General features: G+C 39.7%; 1 long non-coding RNA gene across 2 annotated transcripts; it reads left to right on the top strand.

The window, feature by feature from the left end:
- Positions 1-241: 241 nt before the first annotated feature.
- Positions 242-26756, top strand: LOC106629523 (uncharacterized). 2 transcript variants are annotated; one of them, XR_003380996.2, is made up of 4 exons: positions 242-802; positions 4033-4143; positions 17386-19243; positions 25590-26756. It is a non-coding gene; the product is annotated as an uncharacterized LOC106629523 (long non-coding RNA). The 2 variants fall into 2 exon arrangements; XR_003380997.2 differs by lacking the exons at positions 17386-19243; positions 25590-26756 and adding an exon at positions 14315-17373 and having other exon boundaries at positions 297-802.
- The last annotated feature ends 46 nt before the right edge of the window (positions 26757-26802 follow it).

The following is a 26802-nucleotide window of genomic DNA, read 5'->3' as shown; positions in this document are numbered from 1 at the left end:
TGTCTGAGGAGCACTACTGAGGAGAAGAAAGCTATGCCAAAGGTACAACAAACGAAAGTAAGACCGGTTTACACAATCCAGCACTGCAAAATTAACGAAAACCACTAAACCATGGATTTCCACTAATCAAAATACCCTTTGACTTTATTTTTTTTTTGAGAGGCAAATGTAAAATAACAGAGGAGAATGAGATGTCAAACAACTAACCTACTAACACTAGATGAGGGATTATAAGCAAAAAAAAAAAAAAAAAAAAAAAAAAAAAAAGACTTATAGTCCAGAAATATAAACCAGGAGCTTGAATGAACTACATTTCTTCCTCACAGAAAATGCAGGAGTACTTATATGCTTAAAAATACTAACCCAAGCGGCACACGCATGATTAGCCAAGGGGGCCTGTGAGCCAAAGAAAAACTTTGTTGAGGCTTGGGGGTTTTTTCTTTCTTTTCTTTCCTTGTTACTGGTGGAATTTTTTCTCATTGAGTTGCTAAGAAGCACTGAGGGCTGGGTGCTCGAGACAGCTCGGAGGGGGAACTCCCGTTTTTGGGAGTTTCTCTGGGGGCGGGGAGACAGAGATACCACGACAAGAGAGGCAGGAAAAAATTTCAAGGGCTGGGGAGATGGGGACTCTCATTTGCTCTCAGCTTTCGGAGGAACACGGTGGAGCTGCTACTTGGGAAAGGAATTTCGCTCCCACAGCTATATAACCCCGCCGGGAGCTGCCTTCCTTCCTTCTGCTGCCGGGCCCGCACCCCTGCCCGCCCGGACACCCGCAGTCCCAGCTATCGCCGCGGAGTTTTTGGTAAGTCTCATACACCACCCTGGCATTTCTGCTCATGCCTGCCGTTCCAGCTTTTTGCTTCTGAGAGTCCTGGAGGCGCACCGGGACCGGCTGGCCCGGGGCTCTGTGAGGCAAAGCCTGTCCTCCACCCCTGCCCGTCGGGGCCGAGCCGCCATTGCCGCGGGCTCCCCGAGCTCGCGCCACAGCGCCCCCTGGCGGCGCGGGGGAGGCACCGCGCCCGCCGGGAGCGGCAGCGCCCCTGCCGGCCATGCCGGAACTGCGCCCAGGGGAGGCCGAGCGGCCTGGCTCGGGTTTGGGCCTGCTAGTGCCGGAGCTGTTGTTTGTTTGTTTTGTTATACGCACTAGGAAAGAACTGTTGTCCCTATTCCCGTATCTTTGACTGAGAGAACCTTAATTTCAAAATTGTAATAATTCGGAAGGAGGAGGTTTGCATCCTCCCTTCCAAAGGAGGCTCCTGCAGTCCCTAGCAGACACTTGGCTTTCAAACGGAGACAAACTTCTGCCTCATCGTTCTTGAATTCCAGTGCAATAATTTAATGTCTTCATCACATTGAAAATCTATTTGGACAAGTTTCCCAAGCATTTAGAAAGAAATAATTTTTCCAATTTGTGTGACAACTTTTGTTTGTTGTTTGTGTTATATAAGTCACAACTGGAGTATAGAAACACTTACATCATTTGTTTGTTCACGTGCACCTCACTGGTAAAGAAGAACGGGTAAGAAAGATGTGATGTAAGAAAGGTGTGATGATTCTCCTGATGTCATATAGCCTCCGCAGATGACGAAAAGCTGATCTAATTAGGCAGTGTAATGGTTCTAGTATTTTGAAGTCCTTTTTTTAAATTATATTCCACGAACCATTTTCAATGCCACAGTATCTGTCTGCAACGTATGTGACTTTTCTCCAACTTAAAAAATAACAATTAAGGTCTTTACCTAGAGCCCAGCACAAAATATTTTTGCCCAAGTGGTGGATTTTTCACAGCTCTTGATCCATCTTGTGAAACGTGGATCCATTGAAACTGTTCTGCAGCCTTGAATAAGGCATCTGAGTTAATGCTCCAGTAATTATATCGTGTAATATTAGAGAGTTGATTTCATAATGCCTTAATTAAGGCATCATGTTATCCGCATGTACTTTTCAGGGACTAAACACTTTAATTTATGTGCCAGATTTGGTAAAAAGATGTCAATTGTTTGTGAAATGCAAATAGAAAATGTTTTCAAGTAGTGCTTTGCTTTTCTCCTCCTCTCTGAAGACACCTGTTATATAACAGAGAATACAATTTTAGTGAGCCTGAAGATTCTTTTCTCTTTTTGGTGCATGTCCCTTTCTCCCATTAATTTTGCATAACAAACAAAAAGTTGCAAGTACTTCTCTGAGACTTAGAGACTGAATTTTACCAACTTGCTTCTTGCGGTGAGTCAATCTGGCTTGTAAGGTGTGACTTCCATAAATGTAACTTATTTGTCAAAAGTCTTCTTTCCTGTATGACCTACTTGCCCTGTAGACCTCTTCCTCAGTTAGGCCTCATACTCTGCTTATTTGTCCACCAACTTTAATCATCATCACTTTCAAGTACTATCTGTCAAGTGAGATTTTGCCCAATTTCCTCCTTGTTTGTATGCATTGCTCCTGAGCTTGGAAGAGGTGATCCTCAAATACCAGGCAGCATTCTTGTGACCCTCTGCCCTCCAGGGCTCTGTCCCAGGTAGGTCCATGAAGAAGCCAAAATGTGCTCTCCTGAGTCCAGAGCAGGGAGCTTGCTGCATGCCCTCCTGGTGCCATGAGGACCTCACCACTGTCCTGTGCAAGGCCATCTTGGATCACTACAATCTCCACCAGCTCCTCCCTGCTGGTGGGCACAAAGTCCAGCATGGCAACTCTTCTTGTTGACTCCTCTATCACTGTGTAAGGAAGCTGTCATTGACGCATTCAAGGAACCCTCTGGGATTACTTGTGCCTCACTGTGTTGTCCCTTACCGTGTTGTCCCATGTTGTCCCAGGTACCGTGGTAGTTAAGGACCAGTGCTCCTGTGTGCCTGTGGAGGGCTTAATCTGCACCATGATAATGGCTGGATGGCCTGTATCAGTTCCCGCCCTATAGTGTCCCCCATCCCTGCCTTCCCATAATCTTGACCCACAAGCTCTTGGTTGGCTCTGCATCCTTCCCCTGGCAGAGTTCCACACACTCCAGCAGGTCATTGACATAGGAGCTATGCCCCACCTTTGCCCCACCTTTGTCTCCTAAAACCTTCCATTCCAACGCTCTGGTCATGGAAGCCACCCCACCACAAGCCATCCCCACCCCATTGGGATGCCAATGATATCACAGTGATGCAGGTGTGCATGTCTCTAGTTCCTCTTGCTTGTTGCCCATATTATGTATTTTTGTGTATAGGCATCTGAACCAGGTGAAGGCCCCAGATAAAATCAGCTCACAGGTTGGAGTGTCTGGAATGCCTTGGCATGCTTCCAGATATCCATTACAGGTATTTGCACTCAAATGGCAGGATTGGGATGGAGAGGTGCCCCATGTCCTTTAACAAATCTGGTTTAAAGCCCCCTTTACCAGTTTGGCAAATCCCTGACCAAAGATGCTCTTCCCCTTTGTCAGATGGACCCTATCAGCCCTGGTAGGCCCGGCTTGCCAAAGCAGGTCCCATGGTCTGAGTGACCCAACTATGGTACCATTGTTCTAACCATTTATTGACCTGCCAAACTCATCTGGCCATTTCAAGCACCTCTCCTTTGACCTGGAGAATTGATGAAAAAAATGGTTGATCTCCAGAGCCCCTTACCATCTATCCCAGGGCTCTCTAATCTGTCTTAATGATTGCCAGCCAGCTGCTGGCTATGTCATCTGTGCCCACAAGAAATACTAATAGTGAATAATAATCCTTGGGTTTAGCTAGGCTTGGCAGCTTCTCAGTAACCTCCTTGATTCAGGCTTGAAAATGGGTCAGATATGCCTCTATGCCCCTTAAAGTAGACTTACCTGCTACTATCACCTGCCACCTTTTCTTGGGTGTTAATTTCTTGATTTGTGGAGAAATGCTCCTGTTATTTCTGGCTGTTCTTCCCATATGCTGGGTGTTGCCTCATTAGTCTGCAGAATTATAAAGTAGTTCTGGGTGGTAATGTCAGCTGTGCGGGAACAGCTGAAAGAACAAAATATCAAAATATCAAAATTATTGTATTTTGGCTATCCCATTTTCTTTCTTTCAGAATCCTTGACTGGCAGTTATGGGAATAATTTTTTCTGACAACCATTATTATTTGAGGTTATTGCTTGCCATCTTATTTGACCATCAAGGAGATGCTGCATATCCCATTTAGGTAACTATTTGCTTTGTTCTTCAAGTTGCTTATTGTAGAAAAATCCACCAACTTCATAAACATGAAAGGCTTATCTGTGGATTTAAAGCAGCCCTCAGCCCTAAAGGGAAGGAACATTCTACTTCCTAGTGGGCTAGGAAGGTGCTCTAGGTTTTTGCCAAGCAGTACTCACTTTCTCAGCTGATTGTATGGTCCATATGCCCAAAACTAAATGAAATATCAAAGCAAGTTGATAGTCTGTGGTATCATGACATGAAAGGTTCACCAGTTCAACAAAATCCTTGTAGGGAAAGAAGAACATAAGTCCTCCAAAGCTAATTATGTAAAAGGTGGAGATTAGCATATTTCAAAATTATGTTCAAGTATTTCCATTCCATTTGTTTTTCCTGTGTTTTGTTTTCATGAATAAATTAATTTTACCATGAGCAATGAAAGGCAGAATCAAAGAATTTCCTTGTTTGGGACTTGAGTTTGTGTGAAAGAAACTGACTGCTTTCTGAAGGTCCAGGATAGAAAGAAAATTCCTGATCAGTCAAGGGTATTGGGTCTGGAGTGGTACCACTAGAATGCAATATACAGCTCTTATAATTTCACTGTTTACACAGTCTTCTTTAACAAGTGCTCATAGATGTAAGCTACTCAAAACTCAATTGGATCCTTTACAATCCTTCCCTAATTTTATGTCTTTTTTTTTTAACAAGGGTTTTTTCTCCTTATTAATTTTAAAAATAATACAGCATTTGCATGGAAAACACAGTAATTTTTATTGAATAAAAAAACTGTTTCTAGTGGACTTTTTGTTGGAAAGACAACTTTCCAGAATTATTTCTCTAGATTCTCTCAATACAGCAGAATGGTGTACTTTGAAAGAAAACATCCAGCCAGTATTCCAATAAAATCTTGAATTTCTTATCATATATATTACAAGGCCTGTTGCTATTCTTTTTCTTCTAATTTTTTGCTTCATAATTTTTTAGCAAGCCCAATTCCATGACTCATTGCATTTAATAACTGCGTTTCCATTACATATATTTCCAACCATTGCATTTCTGTCTTCTCTCCATATTCCTCCTCTTAACAATTTTTTTTTGTACTAAAAGGACTAAAGCAAGAGTTTAGAGTTAAATCTTTTTCCCTACTCCCTTAGGCTGTGAAGCTGAATTAAAGAAACCCTACTAAAAGTAATAATAACCACTCCTAGGAGTGCCATAGTTATATCAGTTGTCAGAATGTCAATGGGAATGTGAGGACTGAACTCGCTGTTGCTGCTATTGAAGGAAAATTAATCCAAAAAACCGGAAAACCATCAACATCAGAAATCCTGTGTCTCAGACCTGAGAGGACCTGATACAGAAAAATCAGTCTTCCTGAGAGAAATACATATTTGCAGTAGCTTAATGGAAATTATTCCTGTCAGGATCAGATTTGAGTACATGTTCACAAAGCGGGTGCAGCATTTCTGGTGCAAACGTACTGGACCCTGCAAGAAAGATGATAACCTCCCCCCCACCCCCAGACAAAACTCCAAAACAAAGAGAGGGAATCGCCTCTTCCAAGCTCTCTGGGATACTGCAAGTGAGCACTGTAACATGGCAGAATTTATGAGTGTGACTAATACAAGGTGACAGCTCAGTTCAGATCTCTCTGCCCGTCTTTAGTGAGACCATTTTAATGAAATGTTTGTTTACTCTTCAAAAGCTGAACTCAGCTTGCAGGGAGTGCCTATTTTGTATTTATCTGAGTCTGATCTGGAAGAGCTAGATATTTAAGTGACTAACAAACCATAGCATTGGTGAGTTGGCCTCTTATGGGAACATCAGCTCAGAAAATAACTGCCCCCTCTTCGCTACAGGCAGCGGATTCCTGCCTTCAGGAGAGCTATAGCTATAGGAGTTCCCAGGGGAATGAACACAGGAAAGGATGAAAAAAGATACTTCAACAGGGATTATTTGTGAACACTGGTGGATGGGCTACTTTCAGCAATTATTATAACAAATTTACACAATGTTGTCACCATTCCCTAAATAATATAACTATTGCAAAATGTTCTTTACAAGAAGTGCTAGAGTACAGTTAAAAGAAAAAAAGGAGTAAGAGTTTTAAGAGAGCAAGAATAATAATGGTGATAGGTAGCTGCATACAACAGCAAATACATTTTTAATTGCATTTAACCAAAAAAGGGAAAAAAGGAAAAAAAGGTTCCAAATAGGATAAGCACATTTCAATACTTGGATGCTAGAAATCTAGGTGAATTTTCTTTCTTTTTATTTTTTCCCCTTGGATTTTGTTCCTAGACAAAATATAAGTGAAGTGAAGATGTGCTGTACTCTGCTTATAAACCCACAGGATCATAAATCAAGGGTCCCAACTAAGACTAAGAGTTAAAAGGAGGGAAAGAAGAAAATCACAGGCTTTAAAAGCACATCTTTTTCCCAAAAGACTGAACAGATGTTAGTCAGCATGGCATCTGAATTTTTTTGGGGCTTTTGCATGGCAAAAAAGAAAGACACACAAAGATTAACTATAGAAAATAGCACTGCATGGGGTACAACTGAATGCCCCCGGCTTTCCACTACATTCACAGCATCACAAACCTTTGCAGCAAGACCATCATTCTCTGATGCAGCCACAGCAACTTTCCAATAACTCTATCTAGATCTGCAACCCTGCACCAGGCTTTCCTCTTCCCTCAGCTGCACCACCATGTGTCTGTTCCTCTGGGGCACAGAAAACCAGTTAGCATGAGCTTGTCCCATGAACCCCAGCTGTCCACAGCAATGAGGAGGTGGTTGGCTTGGTGTCACCTCTCTGTCATCACATGCAGGTTTGTCATTTCTTCCTTGCAACACAGTATTCCAGCACAGCTAGGCTTCTGAATTTTCCCCCCTTAAAATGCTGCAACTCAATGAACATAAATACTAAAGAATATAGTATTTTTCTAAGTTGTCAGCATCCCAAAAGCTGTAACTAACAACAGATCAAGTTCTGCTACTTTCATTAGGAAATAGGCAAATATTTCAATATGGATTAGAGTCCAGATTTAGTAAGAAAAGGGTGTAAAGGCACTGTGATGTTCATTTAATCATTGATGAGTACTCATATAACATTTATGGCAGCCAGTATCAGTGACAGTATATGCAGTAAATATGTCTAATTTTATTGGATTGCTAGGATATAGCAATCTAATAAGAGTATACACACAATTTAAGACATGGTGTTACAGACTTTGTATTAAGTGCTCTGCATGAGAGTTACACATTGTATTGTTAAGTCTCATTAATTTTATCACTATCATTTTATATTACTATGAGTTACAAAATTGAGGATGCATATTTTGTAAATATTTTCTAGTTAAACAGTCTGCTAGCTGGCAACATGACTTTTTAAACCTCTTGTGAGGTGGGGTCCAATATTGGCATTTATTTCAACAGTAGTAAAATGTAATCTTACATGTCCTGGCCTATGCTTTTTTGTCATTTTTCCTTCCTCTGTGAAGAACACTTTCAAAAATTGCTTTTACGCAGTCCTTTTTAATGGATTTTCTTTGCAAGGCTTCTTACGTTGAAACACACCGAGTATACAAGTAGAGATTTACAGATTATGCACAGATACTCTATAAGAATATGATACTCTATAAGACACTCTATAGTCTATAAAGAATATGTCTACATGCTTTTCTGCATCTATATCACAAAAGCATATGGACAGATAATCACAATTTAGATTTCATATAGTCAGATGAAAGAGATTTTTTTTCTTATTTCAGGTTTATTTTTCCTCTCTGCTCTGTGTTTCTGAATAAAAATTTTGTGGAAAGTGTAATATTAATGATTAGGATATTTTTCCCTTATCCCTTGGATGCTGTTTAAAAGCTGTTCTCCCAGCAGCAGCTAGATCTTCTAGCTCAAAAAAAAATACACTTATACTTACTTGGATGGCAACAGTATTCCTATATCACAAAGAAAGATAATGAGACTTTTATAGATAAAACCCAAATTTCACTCAGACAGTGAATTTTTTTGTCAGGCAAAGGTAATATTAATATTTATAGTGAAGTAAATAAGTCTTAAATTTCTGTTACACTGATTTCCAACTCTGAATGTTTCTAAATACATTTCCATAAATGCTTAAAACATTGCAATGATTTTGAGCCCATAAGACCCAGACAGAGAACTGGAAGAAAATTCTATTTGATTTTCACCTTTGTTTGGCAGTTTCACTGAAGAGTGTACTGCATTATGTAGCATTAGATGTCTTTCCAGACAAACACACAGACCTGCATTGTATGCTTAACATTATGCTGCATATTTTATATTAAAAAGATACAATTGATAGCCTATGCCTGCTGTATTTCAACGTTACTATGTGGGATATTTAACTCCATCCTATAATTGAATAATAGCTTCTCACTGTTCCAGTAGCCTTTATTTTTACTTTTTCAGGTAACCTTTCAAAGCCAAAATATTCTGGAGTATCAATTCAGGGGAGAATATGACATGCTGTTGAAAAGAACACTAGTAATTCAGTCAGCGGATACCTACCAGTCATGGTAGATGTAATATGTTTTTGGTCTTCAAAAATGTTTTAACTTTAGCAGTTTTTTGACCTGAACATAAATATTATCCCCATCTAAGCTTTTCTTATTCAATGCAAACCAATTTGTCATAATTTTAAAATTCTCTGTGACAGAAAAAAATTTTAGGCTTATTGTTCACATTTCATTCCATAACCTTCAAAGGTAACATCTTCTGCCGGACTTATGTACTATTTCCGTATAGGCTGGGATTTCTAAAGGGGAACCTGGATAAACACAATGTCATTTACTTATGAAGGCATTTAGAGCCTTCATCTTTCATCCAGTTAGAAAAACATGTGATAAATATGCCACTTTTATCACTCACCATAACACTCCTCATAACACTAATCATCAAGAGGTGCTAAAAAGCAAAATTAGTTTAACCAGCAGGACCTTTGTTCTTATCCAGTCTTAATTTCCTGTCCAAAGGTGGGTTTTGAAACACCTCTAAAAATCACTATTTTCCCCAAGGAAAAGAGGAAGTAAATTTAAAAATTATTATTACTTCTGGAGTACTATATCATACCACTTATCAGAGAACTGAAATAATTGCTCACACTATCAACAGCACGTCTAGAAGGGAAAAAGGTGAAATAGGGTGTGGCTAGGGCTACATCAGTCCTTGTGTACCAGATCTAAATCTAATTGTGCACCTTTAAACTCTCCAACAATATCCTTGTTTTGTACATCCAGCCGTGGTAGCTGCATGAGTTTTGAAAAACTGTGATCCCAAAGAAGATTAAGGGATTGATTCAGAACAGGTGTAAGTCAGAAATTCTCTAGATAATGAAGACCATAAATTCCCAAAGCAGACCATTGTGCCAGCCTGGGAAGTTTTGGAATAACTTCTTCATGTCAGAAAGTGATTAAATAGTGCAGCCTTAACACTGAATATTTTCATGTGCCATTTAAGTTTGCCCTGAAAAATTCCAAGCCTGGAAGGATAGTGTTTAACAGACTAGATGTGATAGGAAATGTTTTGCTATCACACACTTACTTTTGGGTTAATATCAGAGACTTCACAGAAATTATTCTGCATTTAGGTCAGTATAACTGACAACTGAACATATTCTTAAATCCCCGTGATGTTTAAGCTTGTGGTGAATATATGCTCTAGGCAGATGATTAACAATTTCAGACTTTTGAATACTATTTTGTGAACTGTGATGATGCAAAAAGCTGGGTGTGCACAAAGGTGGTCAAGGGACCAGCTTTCTGATGTGAATGAAAGTGGAAGATGCACCATTATCTCCAAGGTCCTGGAGCCTCTCTGCTGTTAGACAGCCAGATCTGGGAATTCACTGTGCTTTTAAACCTTGACTCCTGTAAGTATCCTATGTAAAGATCAGTACCTTTAAACACTGAGCTACAGCACAGAAAAAAACTAGTCTGAATACGCAGATACCAGAAGGAGTTTAATAGAATTTGAGCCATATGACCATTTTTGAAAATATTATTCTCCAAAACTTGAATGCAGATTCCTCTGTAAAGGAAAAACTTGCTTAACATATTAATTGTATTGGTTATGGTAAACCTCTGGATAGACTTGTGAAGCTAATTGTCTTGCTTACATGAGTAAGGAGGAGCTCTTAAACTCACTGGTACAAAATATCTACTGTCTTGGATTAGTATATCTCTGCAAAATTCAGAGTGAGACACATCACCATAGACAAAAAAATAGGTGAAGAATGAGACAAAATGAACTTCTCTTATTCTGAAATCCATCTGATTCTTCTTTCTTGCATAGGCTACATTCCAAAACCAGGCTCCAATTTTGAACAGGAGTTATGTCTGGTTTTGTGTAGTTCTTACTGTAGCTTTCCATATTCCACACACACAATGACAGATTTTTTGCCTGAATGAAAAAGAGCAAGAAAGAAATGTAGTCCATTTTGACTTAAGAAGCCAAAGCTTAATTAAAGTACTGGCACATTCAGTTCTTGTACAGACCTGAGTAAGTTGTTAAATATTTCCAGTCACTGATAATGATTCCTTAAATATACATCCAAAAGAAAACAGCTTCTATTGGCACATTTTTCCTATTATACAGTACTCTTATAACACTGGATACAATCTGAGAAAATATCTGATATGCTCATATATGCTGATATGCAAGGAGTCACTCGTATTACACAAGAATTCTGCTGTATGTTTTCAGCATAATTAATAAACAACATATACATTGAAAAGGCACCATGCTCATAACGTGTCAAAAAAAAAATAGAAAGAGAAGAGAAGAGAAGAGAAGAGAAGAGAAGAGAAGAGAAGAGAAGAGAAGAGAAGAGAAGAGAAGAGAAGGAAGAGAAGAGAAGAGAAGAGAAGAGAAGAGAAGAGAAGAGAAGAGAAGAGAAGAGAAGAGAAGAGAAGAGAAGAGAAGAGAAGAGAAGAGAAGAGAAGAGAAGAGAAGAGAAGAGAAGAGAAGAGAAGAGAAGAGAAGAGAAGAGAGGAGAGGAGAGGAGAGGAGAGGAGAGGAGAGGAGAGGAGAGGAGAGGAGAGGAGAGGAGAGGAGAGGAGAGGAGAGGAGAGGAGAGGAGAGGAGAGGAGAGGAGAGGAGAGGAGAGGCGAGGCGAGGCGAGGCGAGGCGAGGCGAGGCGAGGCGAGGCGAGGCGAGGCGAGGCGAGGCGAGGCGAGGCGAGGCGAGGCGAGGCGAGAAGAGAAGAGAAGAGAAGAGAAGAGAAGAGAAGAGAAGAGAAGAGAAGAGAAGAGAAGAGAAGAGAAGAGAAGAGAAGAGAAGAGAAGAGAAGAGAAGAGAAGAGAGCTAAATCAGTGATCCATACTTAAGTATGAGGTGATAATAAGTATCTTTCATTCTAAGCAATGCCTTTTTCTCCACTTTTATAGATAGGCTGGAAATATCACACCTAGGTCAGTTAAGAGTAAAATGTCCCTTTACTTTGTTAAACCTGAATCAAAGCTTCTAAGAAAGCATTGTGTGGGGAGTACAGGGGTCAGTGAGGAAGGCATTAAGTCTTTTCATTAGAGAAAAGTGATGTTATAAATCTTAAGCTCCTTCAAAGGCTCTCAGGTAAAAAAAATATGTTCTGCTAAAGGTAGAACAGAAAGAAAACCCAGACAACCTCCCTCTCATTATTCATAACAATTGAATCATCAGGGAGATACACATATTTGACTGGCTACAGCATATTTTCTGGTTTGTTTTGGTTTTGGAAGAGTTAGTTAATCAGAGCTTTTTATTTTTCAGTTTCAAAGGACTAGACACCCACTGACCATGAGCATCCATGATGGAATATGATTTAAACTCACAGTTAGAAATAGTATTGATTATTTTGGCTAATATGAGGGTAGGATGTCTTATGTCTATATTTCCTTAGTCTAAAATCACACAGCCCTCTTCTTAACCTAATTTCCATATGTCTGTGAAAATGTTTGGGTTCTAGGGTAAAGGAAGAAAAAGTATTAAAGTAATGAACACTTAAATTTTAGAATATTTGGGTAAGGGAAGTGGTTTTTGTTTGTCATATTATTATTAGAGAGCAGATGGTGGGTCAGATCACGACACCTTTTCTTACATTCTGCTGTTGCACTGAAATCATTCACCTTCAATATCTCAGAGATGCTCCTTCACCCATATTGCCTTCTAAAAGTGTGATATTCACAGATGGTGGAGGTCTCATAAACTGGAAATACTTTCTCCCCATTTTTTTGGCTACATGCTCCTAAAAAAAACACCAAAAAAGCCCACCAATCAAAAAAACCCATTATGGAGTGCAAAGGCTATTCCTTGCTGCACCTTCTCCTGCTTCTGGGAACACACTAATAGCCTGCAGCTGTGCTAGGTGGAGATGTGGGAAAAGAGTAAATTTGAATGTCTTTTTCCTGTCCACTGATCTCAACAGCTGCTTGTGGAAAGGATGAGACAAAGTTCAGGTATTTTGCCACCAGTAGCTTCTCTGACAAGTTTATGCCAACTCAAATTCAAGATTGACTTTACCAGAAAAAAAAAATTCATTCCAGTTTTCCTACCAAAATCTCTGTGCTATGAAGTCAGTTTCTGAGAAAAATACTATACTCCATTATATTTGAAATTTGGAAGATATTTCAAATGGTGTTGTTTTCAAGGTGGCATTCTTTTCTCTATCATCTCCCAGGTGTAGGAATGGTCTTCCCTCCTTAGCTTGGGTGATTTACAAACAGTCAGGCCTCTGGCGCTTACTTGCTCCTATCTTATTTTCCAATAAAATATTTCTAAAACTACTGAATGAAATAATACATTCATTCTCTTTTTACATAGTAGCTGGTGCAGTTCTCTGGTCTTTTGTTTCTAGACTGCTACTAGGACTCTTTTATCCATTTCACAGAGACCCAGCCCTCTTGCTTTGTGTAGTACAATAAATGATAGTGCTATATTTCAAACATAATACAAATATGAAATTATGAAGATCATAATTGCAGTGTATCAGTGAGATAAAATTGTGCATCTTCTTCATGATGAAATGGAATATTTTTGCCTCACAGATTTCTCATAATTAACATATTCAAATATAATTGCTGCACTAGTTAATCTTTAAAACTTAAATTTTGCATGTGTTGTATTTAAAACTCACAAGTGAAGTGTCTCAGAGATAATCTGTTATTTTCCAGTTTTAAATTTGAAAATAAAGAAATTTGCTGTTTCTGTACTTATTTATGCTGCTAATTCAAGTGGGAACTGCTTCAAATGGGAGTCTCATAAAAGAACAAGCAGCTTCTCTATTTTAGAAAAAAGAGTGATTTTTAATTTCCTTTCCAGCTCTGGAAAAGGGCTATAAGAGCCTGAAATAATATTCACAGAAGTAATTCTTAAGTGTCTGTCCATCTTATCTTAAGATAAAAACCCCACAGACACTGAACTTTCCTCCAGTTGCTACTCAGCATACAACAAATGGAGGTAATCTATTTGAGATAGCTGTTAGTTAGCGCAAACTATATTGGGTGCTCAGGAGCTGTCTACTAGTTTCAAGGTATGTAGAGAATGAGACAGCTAGTCATTTAGCTAGAGTTTTAATTTAGCTAATTTTAATTTAGCTAATTTATTTATACCAGCAGTCCGATCTGTACCTGTGTTTGGTGGAAAAGTTGATTTAAATGACCCCTGGTACTGCAAACTCAGCATATCATATGAGAATTTTCAGTCTTAATCGAATTTGTGTAAATGAACATATATGTGTGTTTGTGGTATGATTTTATTTAACAATTTCTTATGTAACAAAAGATTAAGCAGTAGATTTTTGGTAGATATTACTCAGAGAAGAATGTGAAAGGAAAAATGTAACTATGTTACACTTATTCTGTAACTTAAGACTGAGCATTTCACTTCAATTTCCTTGCAATAGCAAGATCTAGCATTAATCACTGATATGAGGTCTTAAGATAAACAAGTATACAAACAGAATCCTTATAAGGTGGGAAGAAAATTGATTACTTACTGATAAAAGAAAAGGAAGACTTTTTTAAAAAAAGATGGGTTTCATGTTTTTGTCTTTTTTTTTCTTGGTGTCGTGGTTTGGGACATTGACAGGAAGTAGGTTGTTTTTTTGGGGGACATGCTGTGGCCACCAATAGGTGTTCAGATTTTAATATTGGCACTTGGTTTAGCCACTGAAGTTCGGACACGCCTCTGAAAACACACAGGGGTTAAAACCAGAGCTGCGGCGCTGTGAAGCTTTCTCGGGACTTGGAGGCAAAGAGGTCGGATCTCCCTCCCCCGTCCATCCGCTGCTGCTGGGCGGGCAAGGGGCAGCCTGCGATAGGCCTGGGCCTGGACAGAGATGGGAGGTGAGGAGGCCCTTGAGGATGGAAGGGTGGAGGAGCACCAAGAGACATGGGGCAGCCATCCCCCACCCAGGGGAGAGAGGGAGAGCTGGCGTCTGGACTTGATCGCGGCCGGCCCAGGAGGAGAAGGGGGGAGTGCGGCGAGGAGGTGCCCGGCAGGGCAGGGTGGGAGTTCTGGAGCTCTGGGACAGGCAGACACTGAAATTTTTAACCCTTTTCTTGCATGATAGAAACCTTGCAAATGCTGATCCTCCTGGAGCTGAATGAGAAGAGAGATAAGAGATGAGATAAGAGGGAATGGGCCATAAGGGAAGTGCAGAGGACTCTTGAGTGGGGGGAGAGATGATGGAGTGGCCTTTTGGCTGGACTTTTCTTGTGTGGCCATAGACTGAACCATTTTTTTTTTCCTGTGACGCAGAGACTGCATTTAGGGGGAGGCAGTGCCTCAGAGCCAGGAGGGTTCAGTGTGGGTACACCTCGGCCCCAGGGGTGCAAAAACTTTGGGGAGGACAGATGTCCCGAAGGAGAGACTGTGACTTTTGGAGTGAGACAAGGCATCCTTAAAAGACAACCCTAAAAGCAGCTCTGGTCCATGCACAGTGGTGAGAGCACTGGGCACGGAAGGAAGATGTCACGATGGCAAAGGATTTTCCGGGGGGTGCTGAGTGACATGGGAGCACACGAGGTTTCAGCGTGTTTCCAGGGGAAGCCTATGGTGCAAGAAGGACTCCTCTCCTCTGATGAATTGAAGATTGAGTATACTAAAGGGTGGTGCTGGACTGAGAGTTGGTGATTTGGGGGAATGCATTGCATTTGGAAATTTGGTGGGGGGGGAAGGAGAAAAATGCTTTTTTAAGGTTTTCATTTTTCTTGTGTTTTTTTTTTTTTTTCCCTTGTAGTTTAGTTAATAAAGTTTTCTTTATTTCTAAGTAGAAGTCTGCTTTGCTTATTCCTGGTCACATTTCACAGCGGACATCAGGGAGAGGGTATTCTCATGGGGGCACTGGCATTGTGCCAGTGTCAAACCATGACATTGGCTATAATAAAAAGGGGCTAGTCTGAATTCAGAGATCCATAATGTCTTTTATAATTGGTCATGAATGATTTTTTTTTCTGCAATGAAAAAAAATGTGTATTTTCTTCTTAACTACTCATTCCACATTGCCTCAGGGAACATATGTTTTTCTCTACAAAAACTGAGCAGTTTGTATAGTTTAAAAGAACCATTGAAATGGTCTTTTCAATTTCCTTTGATAACTTCAGAAATGTTAACTTTATCAGCATTTATACATTAGAGGAGGAAATTTCCTAGAAAAATATCCAAAGAGACATTTTAAAACTTCTTTTTGTATGACCTCAACTGTTGCTTGCTCTGTTCACATTTAGTGATGATTCTATCATGAATCACTTGATAATTTTATTTCTTTTTAGAAGGAGGCAGGGCTGGAACAATGCCCCTCTCCTCTTTCATGTAGCATCTAACCCAATTTGGATGCTAGAGAAATAGATTCAAACAGAAATTATTAATAATAACGTGTGACATGGGCAGATCAGAGCTGTAGGCAGAGGCACACAAAAATGCAATGAGACATTTCATTTTGCTCTTGTGAATTCCCAGTATATTCCTACTGGACAAGTGAAAAACACAAGAGAAACACAAGAAACAACAGCAATCTACCATAAGAAGAGCTATGAAAACTCCTTACTGTGACTTGCACCTGGATTGCAAGCCTGATATTATTGTTATCAGCTGACAGCGAGGCCAGTCTTCAAAATGGCTCTAAAGTTGAGTTTTACGCTGATAAAGATTCTAAACCTAAATTGTTATGGCTCTGTGGGACAGCATGGGTTCAAACCTGTCTCATATGCCATAAATGCATGTCTCCTTTTCCTGCTGTAACTTCAAATTGTTATCATTAACTATTACTAATAATAATAGTTTATTATGAAGTGAGCTTCTTTTGAAAATCCAAGACTCAAAAAATCATAAAATTTGCTGTCACACAGCACATTATCCTAAACAGACATGGGATTTTTACCTACCTCATCCTGAAGACCTGGCTCCGAGATTTTTTAGTTTATTAGATTGATTATAAATCAGGCAAGATTTCCTCCTGGAATCTTGTTTGAACCATATGTTTTAAAATAATTAGCTATTAGCTAATGGATTAAGAAATAATAAAATATATATAAGAAATAATATAATAAAACGTGAAAAGCCAAATATGAGTGAATAGTAGTCCTAAATGCAAGATGCAGAATTGATTTATCTCCTAGTGATAGTAACATATTATTTTTAATAACTTTTGCAAATGAAAAAACGTGTACTGTCTATTCTACTGCACACCCTTTATTAAGAAATTAATACTATTATAGTCGAGATTAAGCTCTAATGGAAGTTCTAACTGCATGCAGGCTAGGAGGCCTTCAAAATGAAAGTTATCCTCCTTCAATCTCTGATACTGTTTCAACAGAAAACACCCTTTGCATTTCAGTCAGTGCAATGAATAAGTCTGGTGGCATTTTATTCATTATTTTATTGTCTTTGGGGTCTTGTATGATTAAACCTACTGAAAATACTAACTGCATTCTGATTTGTCTATGTATCATATATGTCACATTTCTAGTTCTGTTTCTTTTAATATGTATAACATTTTTACTTCTCTGGTTACAACATTTTTTCATTGCTTATAAGTCTTCTCTCTTGAGTGTTGGAGTGACTAGCTTTGGAAAAATAACCGATTTGTCCCATGTAGACCATATATTCAAAACAAGAATATACTATTTTTTTGCATATGTTTCTGTGTGTTTCTATGTGTGTACACCTGGGTGTAAACACACCATTATTATTTATACATATATTATTAATAAATTGTTTCTTATTCCTGTTTCAGACTTCTGGTGTTTCCTTCTCTCACAACTGACACTGTCAAAGAAGACAACACAGAAAATTCATTCACTGGTTGAGAAGATTGAAATTAATTTGCCACTTCTTTACACAGTCAAAATAAATAGAATCCTTGCCATAAACATGTCATTCCTTAAACTTTCCTGACATAATAGATCTTCTTGGAAGTCTTGTGTTCTGACACTTAGCAGTCCAGTAAGACTGAGAACCTGAGACATTACTTCTAGGATTTTATACTCTTTCAGAGAATTTCTGGAGTCTCTCTGGGAGTATTAGGAGGTAGCCATTCTAGGAACACATCTCTCTGAGGTCCATAGGACTTTGCTTTCCCTTGCAATAAAAATGACATAATTAATGCTCTATACATCAAGTGTAGAGAATCAGAGGCTTGTCAAAGCACCCAAGTTACTGACACCTCTGCATGTAAAATTCCACCAGTTTGAAGTTCAAAGGAGTTTACTGTGCTTAGACAGCAGTATAAAATTTTGCAGCTAAATCACCTTCCTTGTAGAGTTGGGGACCATATTCAACTCTTTCACCAAACATCTTAACTAAGCTCTATCTTCGCATCACAGAGGAAATGTGTCATGGTTTAGGGAATGGTTCTCCCCAGTTCAGTGCCCCCAGACCATATTCTTCTCTCTCTCTCTCCTGTTTTCCTGCCCCTCTTCCGCCTCACTAGAAACACCAATGAGATAATAAAACAAACAGTAACAGCAGCAATACTAATGACAGAGGGTACAAGAAAGAAAAAAAATCACATGGCACCTGTTACCATACCAGACAACTTCCTCTGCCATGTTTACTTGACCAGAATGGAATTCCTTCTCCCCAGAAGAGAGTCCCTTCTCTGTACCCCCCATCAATGACACGAGGTGATGTAGAATAACCTCTGGATTCTAACCATGGCTCTTCCTGGATACTGCAAGAATTAACACTGTCCTGGCTAAAACCAGGACAAAATCCATCAGGGAATAGACTATACAATGGATGTGAAAGAATAGGTGTAGGCATGTGAACAATCACAAAATGAAAGTAATTTTTATTTGCATCACTTAATGAAAAAGAAGATATAGTAAAGGAAAAACAAAAACAATCAGAAAAGCACAAATAAGAGAGGAAGAACAACATACTAAGAAAATTATTATGAATTCTTGAAATTTTTTTGCCACATTGAACAAATATATTCGCTTCTGAAGCTACATATAAATTGTGGTTTAGGAATATTGTGGCAGAATCACCAAAACTTGAAATCTACATACTCAAGAGGGTTCAAAAGAGCTGGTTCGTACCAGCCATCAACATGGTCTGTTGTTTATGATCTTTCTTCCCTAACCCAGTTTCAAATAACATAGCTGTAAGTTTGTAGTGAAATGCAGTTCCCTAGCTCTCATTGATGCCAACTTAATTCCTCTAGTACCATTGGTATTACATGTCAAAACTAAAGATGGCAAACATTAATTGTTAAAAAGGTACTTAATTTCATGTTATGTAAATTTATTTTGTCTACTTTGATCTTAGTTCTCTGTGTGCTTTATTTTACATTGCAATAGAAGCATGAAAATTCTTCTAAGGGAAAAATGTGTCTTGCTTTCCTAAAACAAAATGAAGACAAGCAGTTATTTAGAGCCAAAATCTACATGTTGCTGATTCTCATTTGATTTGGTCCTTTCCAGTGTGGACTTGCCAGTGCTTGGAATACAGAAATACAGATGATGAGAGAGAAGAAAGTTAAGAAACCTTGTCCCTCTATGGAGGACAGATATAAGACTCATTGCTTTCCTGCCAGAAGACAGTGAAAATACATAGAGTAATTGTAGCAGGAATATTCGTGTTCAGCAGAAGTAAGACAACAAGCAGTTTCCGTTTCTCTGTCCTAACTCACTCCACGACAAAATCATTCAGTTTCAGATTTGATTTAAGCAAACCATCTCAATGTACATTAATGGAGACATAAAGCCCACACAGCCAATTTTCATGTGACCTCATCAGAATTGCAGCATCCACTTCTATGCACTCAGAGCACAAGAGCATCCACCACATTAAATGTTTCTTAAGTGATCATGCATCAGGGCTCTGGAAGCAATTTGGCTCATAAATGGGGATTTCAGGAATATTAGTCCTGCCTGCTGCATCTCTTAAGCTACGCTGCGAACCTAGCTGCTTAATATTTAGAGGGAAAAAGACATGCTTCAGGTCTAAATGAAGAAGTATTTCTGACCAGACTGAAACCTAAAGGAATTCAAACTCTGAAATTTACCACTAAAAGCTATAGCCACAGTAGCACATAAAGCTATGTACAATATCCTGCACCCTATATTTTTAAAATTTTAATCACTGTCTTTCATAATTTATATATATCTTATATATTTGGTGTATATCCTACCTTATTTAGTACCCCTGTTTCCTGGGTGCAGAGACAAGGTGGTAAAGCTTTTAGTGCTGTTTTTTCAACACCATTAACATCACAGCAGGGAGCGGGGGTGGAACTGGAAACAGAAAGTTTGCCATTTTTGCCTGGTTCTCTTCAGGAAGAAGGTCCCAGGTCAGCCTCATGGAGCTAGTCCCACTGCCACCACCAGCTGCTCCTTTTTCCGTTCCTCTGAGTTGCAGTTTTTGAGGTTTGGGGCTGAAAGATGATGGTGAGCCCAAGATACCACTCTGAGTAAAAGGAAAAGGAGCAAGAGTGGCAGCAGCAGTGTGAGGGCGGAGCTGTGTGGGGCCCAGGCCCCAGGAGAGCTGAGAAGAGCATCACTAATACTGCAGGGCTCCACATGGAGCTGATCCAGTGACACAGAGTGGTCGGGGGGAGCAGCACAGATGATCCAGGTTCCAAGAGGTTTTGTTGGCCTTAGCTTGATGTTGTTTTTACACTGGGGTGGGTGAGTGCAAAAACACTGTGAGGCATTAAACGGTGGAAGCTCTCCTTGATGTTCACATTGCTTTTGTTTTTTCTGGTACCATTGGCCCCAGTGCAGGGCCAGCCCCCAGCTTGCCTTCGTTTGGGAAACCATGTCATGTGCTGTCTTTGGGAAACATTTTTGTTTGTTTGGTGGTGATTTTTTTTTTGTCAGTAAAACACCTTTTCTTTTTTGTACACTCTTTATCATTAAGATTATGATTATTGCGATTTTAAGCAAACTGACACTCCAATTTATAATCTCTCCTGGTGTTCTTCTATTTTCAGAAGGTGCAGGGGCGAGAAGGGATCAGCTTGAGTGGGTTTAATGTTCTAAATAGGATTTAAATCCAGCACACCCCCGTAAGATTTTTGGAAGCATTTTGCTGCATTTTATTTCAATGCTTATTCCAGCCATAAAATAACTTAATTTTCTACAGCATTCATTCTCTGAATAACAAAATCAGCAATTATAGCCATAATATTCAAAGTGCTTACCTTTTGGGAATACATTTTTGCACAAGTTTTTTTGTATGCTGAAGACTGTAAAAATATTCTGAATATTCACAGGCAATTTTCATGCTTGCATCTAAAATATCTGAACAACCATTACAAAAAGGATGATTTGTACTTGAAGGTTTATGATTTTGAAATGGAGAAATTTTTTTTTTTCAAGGAAGTTCAAATCAGGGTAATATAAGCAGACTTGAAACTCAGCCCTTACTAAAGTGCTTTTTGAAATTCATGTCTTGTTTTCTGCCTTCTTTTCTACCCAAATTTTAATTTAATTGCTTACATGTCTGATGTAAAAAAGGCTTATGTCTAAGCTGAACAATATAGACTCCTCAGGGACCTGTACATGCTATCTACTTTAGACCAAAAACTTAAATATAAGTGGCCCTTCAAATAAGTGTTAGCTACTGTTTCATATGAATTTTTCTCATGAATCTTTTATATAAATTTTCTGGTTTTGCTATTACCCCCTTTCTAATCTTCATTAGCCTATTTGTTCTTATTTGTTTGGTACTTTCATTTTTCTTTGTTGAATTGCAGGTCTACTAATCATTTTTTTATTTTAGACTTCTGTGTTCTTTCTTTTTGACTTAACTATGTTCTTTCTACAGTTCTGGACCTTCCCATTTGACACACATTAGTCTACCAAACTTCTTTATCTTTCATCATCACAGTATAGGTGATTTAAACAAAATATTTAATTTAAAAAATTTGAAGAATGTTAACGTTGAAGAAGAATCCCATGGTTAATTGGAGGAGTTAATTCTAAAAAAAAGCAGTATCACGAGAGGAGGGTTTATGTTCCCTTACTAAAATTTTTCTAGAGTTATCCTTGCTAATTCCAGCTGTTTACAAGGTATTTATCATGTGAAGCATTTCACAGAATCACAGTATAACAGAATGGGTAAGCAAGGTTGGTAGGGGCCATAGGAAGTTATCTTCTCCAACCTCCCTGTTTAAGCAAGGTCATCCTAGAAGACATTGCATAAAATTGTGTACTGCAGGCTCTTGAATATCTCCAGTGATAGAGACTCCACACTGTCTCTGAACGATCTGTTCCAGTGTACAGTCACTTGCATGGTGGAAAAGTCTGTCCTCATATTCAGATGGAACTTCCTGTGCATCATTTCCTGCCCATTGCCTCTTGTCCTATTTTTTGGCATCACTGAGCAGAGCATGGCTCCATCTTCTTGGCACCCTCCCTTCAGGTACTTACATTGATTAGATCCCGTCTCAGCTGTCTCTTCGTGAGGCTGAACAAGCCTAACTTTCTCAACCTTTCTTCATAAGAGAGATGATCCAGTCCCTTAATCATCTTTGTAGCCTTTTGTAGCCTCCCTTTGTAGACCTCCAGGAGCTCCCTTGTCTCTCTTGTACTGAAGAGCCCAGAACTGGACACAGCATTCCAGATGCGGCCTCTGGAGAAACCCTTCTACTAGGTTAACTAGAGGGGCAGGAGCACCTCCCTCAGCTTGCTGGCATTGCTCTTCCTAGTGTACCTCAGGATATCATTGCCTTCTTGGGGCCCATTGCTGGACATGGATAGTTGTCATGGACAGTTTGTTGTCCACCAGGATCCCCAGATCTTTCTCTGCAGAGCTGATATCCAGCAGGCCAGCCCCCAGTTGATGCTTGTGCCTGTGGTTATCCTTCCCTAGCTACAGGACCCTGCATTTGCCTTTGTAGAACATCAAGGAGCTCTTCTCTGCCCATTTCTCCAGTCTGTCAAGGACCTTCTGAAGGGCTGCACAACACTCTTGTATCAGCCACTCCTCCCTGCTTTGTGTCATCAGTGAACTTGCTGAGAAGGCATCTTGCCCTTCATGGAAGTGAATAACAACACTGGGCCCAGTACTGAACCTTGAGGGACACCTTTAGTGACAGGCTCCCAAACAGACCCTGTGACAATGATTTGGACACTATAGAATTTGACATCCAGACAGTTCTCAATCCACTGCCCACTCATCCAATTCACACTCCCTAAATTTGTCTATGAGGATTTTGTGAGAGACAGTGTGAAAGCCTTTCTAATGTAGACAATATCTTTTCTAAAGGTGGACAATTGCTCTTTCATTATCATGCAGGTAGTGGTTTCATCATAGCAAGCTATGAGGTTGGTCAAGCATGATTTATCTTTTGTGACTCCATTCTGGTCCTGATCACCTCCTGTCCACATAGATAGAGATGGCCTCCAGAATGAGATTCTCCATCACCTTTCCAGGAACTGAGATGGTTGGTTGTTCTCTGTGCAGTCCTTCTTGCCCTTTTTGAAGACCAGTGGCATTTAATTTCTTCCCATCCTCAGGCACCTCTCCTGAACTCCATGACCTTTCAAAGATGAGCGACATAAAGCCCACAAAGCCAATTTGCTTGTGCAGCTTTGTGGTTTCCACCAGCTCTCTCAGCACTCATGGATGCATTCTGTCAGGGCCCTTGGACTCATGGATATCAAGTTTGCCTAGATGACTCTAGCCTGAGTCTCCTTCATCAGGAGTTAAGAAGAATTGGGTTAGAGTCTGTCTGTCTTCCAAGTTTCCTTTACCCTGGTCTACTGGATTAACATTTTCTGAGGTATGATCTTGTCAGTGAAGATTGATGCAAAGAAAGAATTCAGTAAGTCTGCCTCCTCTGCACCCTTTCTTACCAGGTTTCCTTCACTAGTAATGGGTCCACATTTACCTTTGTTTTCTTTTTATTACTGATGTACTTGAAAAAGTAGATCAGTACAAAAGTACTTCTTGTTGGCCTGGATATCCTTGGCTAGATTTCATTTCAGGTGGGCCTTGACCTTTCTACTTACTCAGACAACCTCTCTATGTTAATTCCAAGTGATCTGGCCCTACTTCCATCTTCTCTGGGTTTTCTGTTTGTGTTTGAGTAATGGCATGAGTTCTGATTTCATCCACACAGGCCTCTTGCCCCTTTGTCTGATTGGGATACATCATGCTTGAGCCTGCAGGAAGTTACTCTGTCCCATAGGATTCTTCTAGGAAGATTACTGAAGAGGTTAGCTCTCCTGAAGTCCATGGTTACAATCCTACTTGCTGCCCTGCTTCCTTCTCATCTGAAACTGAACTCCACATTCTCAGGTTTCCATCAGCAGTATCTGCCCCCAGTCCTCACTAAACACTGAGATGAGTTCAATTGGTTAGAGCACAGTGCTGATAACACCAGGGCTGTGTGTTCAATCTCTGTACAGACCATTTACTTTCAAGTGGAACTTGGTGATCTTTGTGGGCTCCTTCCAACTCAGGATAATCTCTGATTCTCCAACAAGGCCTTCACTCTTGTTAGGGTAAGGTTAAGCAGCACATAATTCCTGGTGGGATTCTCCCCTACCTGAAACAGGAAGTTGCCATTACTGCTTTCCAGAAGCCTCCTGGATTGCTTGTGTTTTGCAGTTCACCCTTAACTCCAGCTGATATAAGGGTAGTTTAGAACCAATGTTTCTGACTTAGAGGCTGCTTTGAGCTGCCTGTAGAAGGCCTCATCCACTTCCTTCTCTTAATCAGGGAGCTTGTAGCACACATTGACAACAGTGTCACCTTTACTAGTCCCCTTTTATCCTAACCTATAAGATCTCTACACACTCTTCAGACACAGAGCTAAATATATTTCAAGTGTCATCTCATGTGGAGGGCAACTCCACAGTAGGGCATATAAGTCTTCATGATAGAGCTTTCCTTTCCCAATTCCTTAAACCAAATCTGAAACCAAGCTAATTACATCTTCTGCCTGCACATGTATAATCATAAACACAAATTTCACATATATTTTGGTCTTTCAGCAGCAGTCTAATGAACTAGGAACTTAAAACTAATTGCTTCTACAAGGAGATTATGAAGATTGAGGAAATCACTTCAATGGCACATATTGATTTATCTTAAGTTCAATAATACAGTCATAATTTTAATGTGAATAGTGCTCAGTACTTCTCTTTTTATGTTAAGCATGCACCATTACTCTGACGAAAAGCAATGATGGCTGCATTAACAATGAGCAGTACTCCCTTTTGTTAATGATTTTAATCATTCTAATATTCATACTACAGTTTTTGTAATTAATGAGAGATATTTTCCTTTGCTATTACCAAAACTGAACTTTACAATCATGGTTTGGATATTAAGTTGTTTGGCTCAGATACACATTTCTTTGAACCTGGTATAGCAACCCTTTATTATGTACACAATACGCCTGTTCATGTAGGTGTAATTGTTTCATAGCTATAATTTACAGATTCACACAGATTCAAAATCCTCTTGCTTTTAAGCACTGTTTTTCCTGATGTTATTGTAAATATGTTTTTGTTCATTTCTTTGAAGAGAGAGGAAGCGAAGACATCCTTAGCAGAAAAATTGGTCAATCTTATTACTTTCACCCCAGCAAGGTTACCTTAGATTTCACCCCTTATCAAAATCCTTACACACTTCTTTGGGGTCTTCAATGTTGGGTGTCCTTTTTAAGCGGCTGTTCCTTGACTCCCACTTGCGAGTAAGTGCAATATCATTGTTTTGCATAACTTCTGCTTTGTCAGGCTCACGGAGCTAAACTGGCATCCTGCTTGCATTTTGCCTGACTCATATTTGCCTGAGTTTCATCTTTCATCTATTTCACCAAAATAGAATAGTTGTGCTGTTCTGTTCTCGTTCAACTGTCCTTATTTGTGTCAGTCCTTCTTCCTTTCAGCAACTGTGGAGGCATATGTGTGTGTGTGTGGTCAGTGCTGCTGCTTGCTGCCTCCTCCCGCCACCCACTGGGCTCAGTTGGTGTCATTGCAGGGTTGGACCTGCTGCCAGGACGCTGAGGGGAAGGAAATGGACTCACTGGTCACCGAAGAACAGTGCCCCTTGCTCTGCTGGTCCCAGCTGCAGTTCTGAAGCTGTCACTTCAGCACTGTTTGGCTTGGGAATGGTCCTGCTGTCTCTCCTTACTGGTTCTGCAGACATGTCCTGGAAAGGCTGGTAGTATGGTGCCACGGTCTGCCCTCCACTTCAGAGCCAGAAGAAATGGACTCCTTTCTAGTTGTGGCCATGGGTTTTTCCCTGCCAGAGCCACACCAACAGCTGTAACATGAATGGCCCCTGAACAGACAGCACAGAAACCCTCAACACCCTTGTCTCTGTACCCAAGACACATAGTAAAAAACATTAGTGAATTAAATGCTCACATATTTTGTGCCCTTTTACCCTTCTATCCCTTCTTCTGTCACAGTATTTCCGCCCTTATCAACCTCCTATCTTTTCTGACAGTGCAAATGACCAAGGCAACTTGCCATGTGGGTGAATTGTCAATGCTATATTTGTTTTGTCTGGCTAGCCAGAAAGTAAGGTGAAAATTGAGAATGCAATATTTTATTTTCTCCCAACTTACCCTCAGCTAAGGGTGTTACTGTCTGACCTATCAGTGATTTTTTTCTGTATTCAGAGAAAATTGTCATTGAGACCTGTTGAGTTTGACTGAAATTACACAGTAGAGAAAAAAATGTGGGGGCAGGAGAACTGATGGATATGCAGAAACCTAATAAGCACTGAACATCTTACCCAGGCTGACCAAATGAATGAAAACTACATTACCTATTATTGCCCACTTTCATAGCATAGATTAGGAACCTTTCTATAACTGCTTTTGGTATGATACAGTTCCAAAAGTCAATGAGACAACAACTGGCTTTTTAGCCTAAGTTGACTGTCTAACTAACTTGGCTGACTGGCTGAAATTCCCTGTTTAATGTTTACATGTTTCACGTTTACATGCTTCAGTTCTTAAGAAACGGTCATCACATCTTCTCTTCTGATGTATAGTAAAGGAGGTAAACACTTCTCTCCCATGCATGGCTCCCTCAAATCTCTTTGGTCATGTAGCTGAAGTCAGTGAGTCAATGGCTTTAGAAAAAGAAAAAAAGAACCATTACTCTTCAAGTGAATTTCAAGCCCATTTTATCTATTCGCTGATGAATTATCTGACATGTGATAAATGTTTGTATAAAGAAAT

The sequence above is a fragment of the Zonotrichia albicollis genome, chromosome Z (assembly GCF_047830755.1).
Source record: "Zonotrichia albicollis isolate bZonAlb1 chromosome Z, bZonAlb1.hap1, whole genome shotgun sequence".
NCBI classification, from domain to species: Eukaryota; Metazoa; Chordata; class Aves; order Passeriformes; family Passerellidae; genus Zonotrichia; species Zonotrichia albicollis.
Note: the sequence above shows the minus strand (reverse complement) of the source record. Positions and strands in the feature narration are given on the sequence as shown.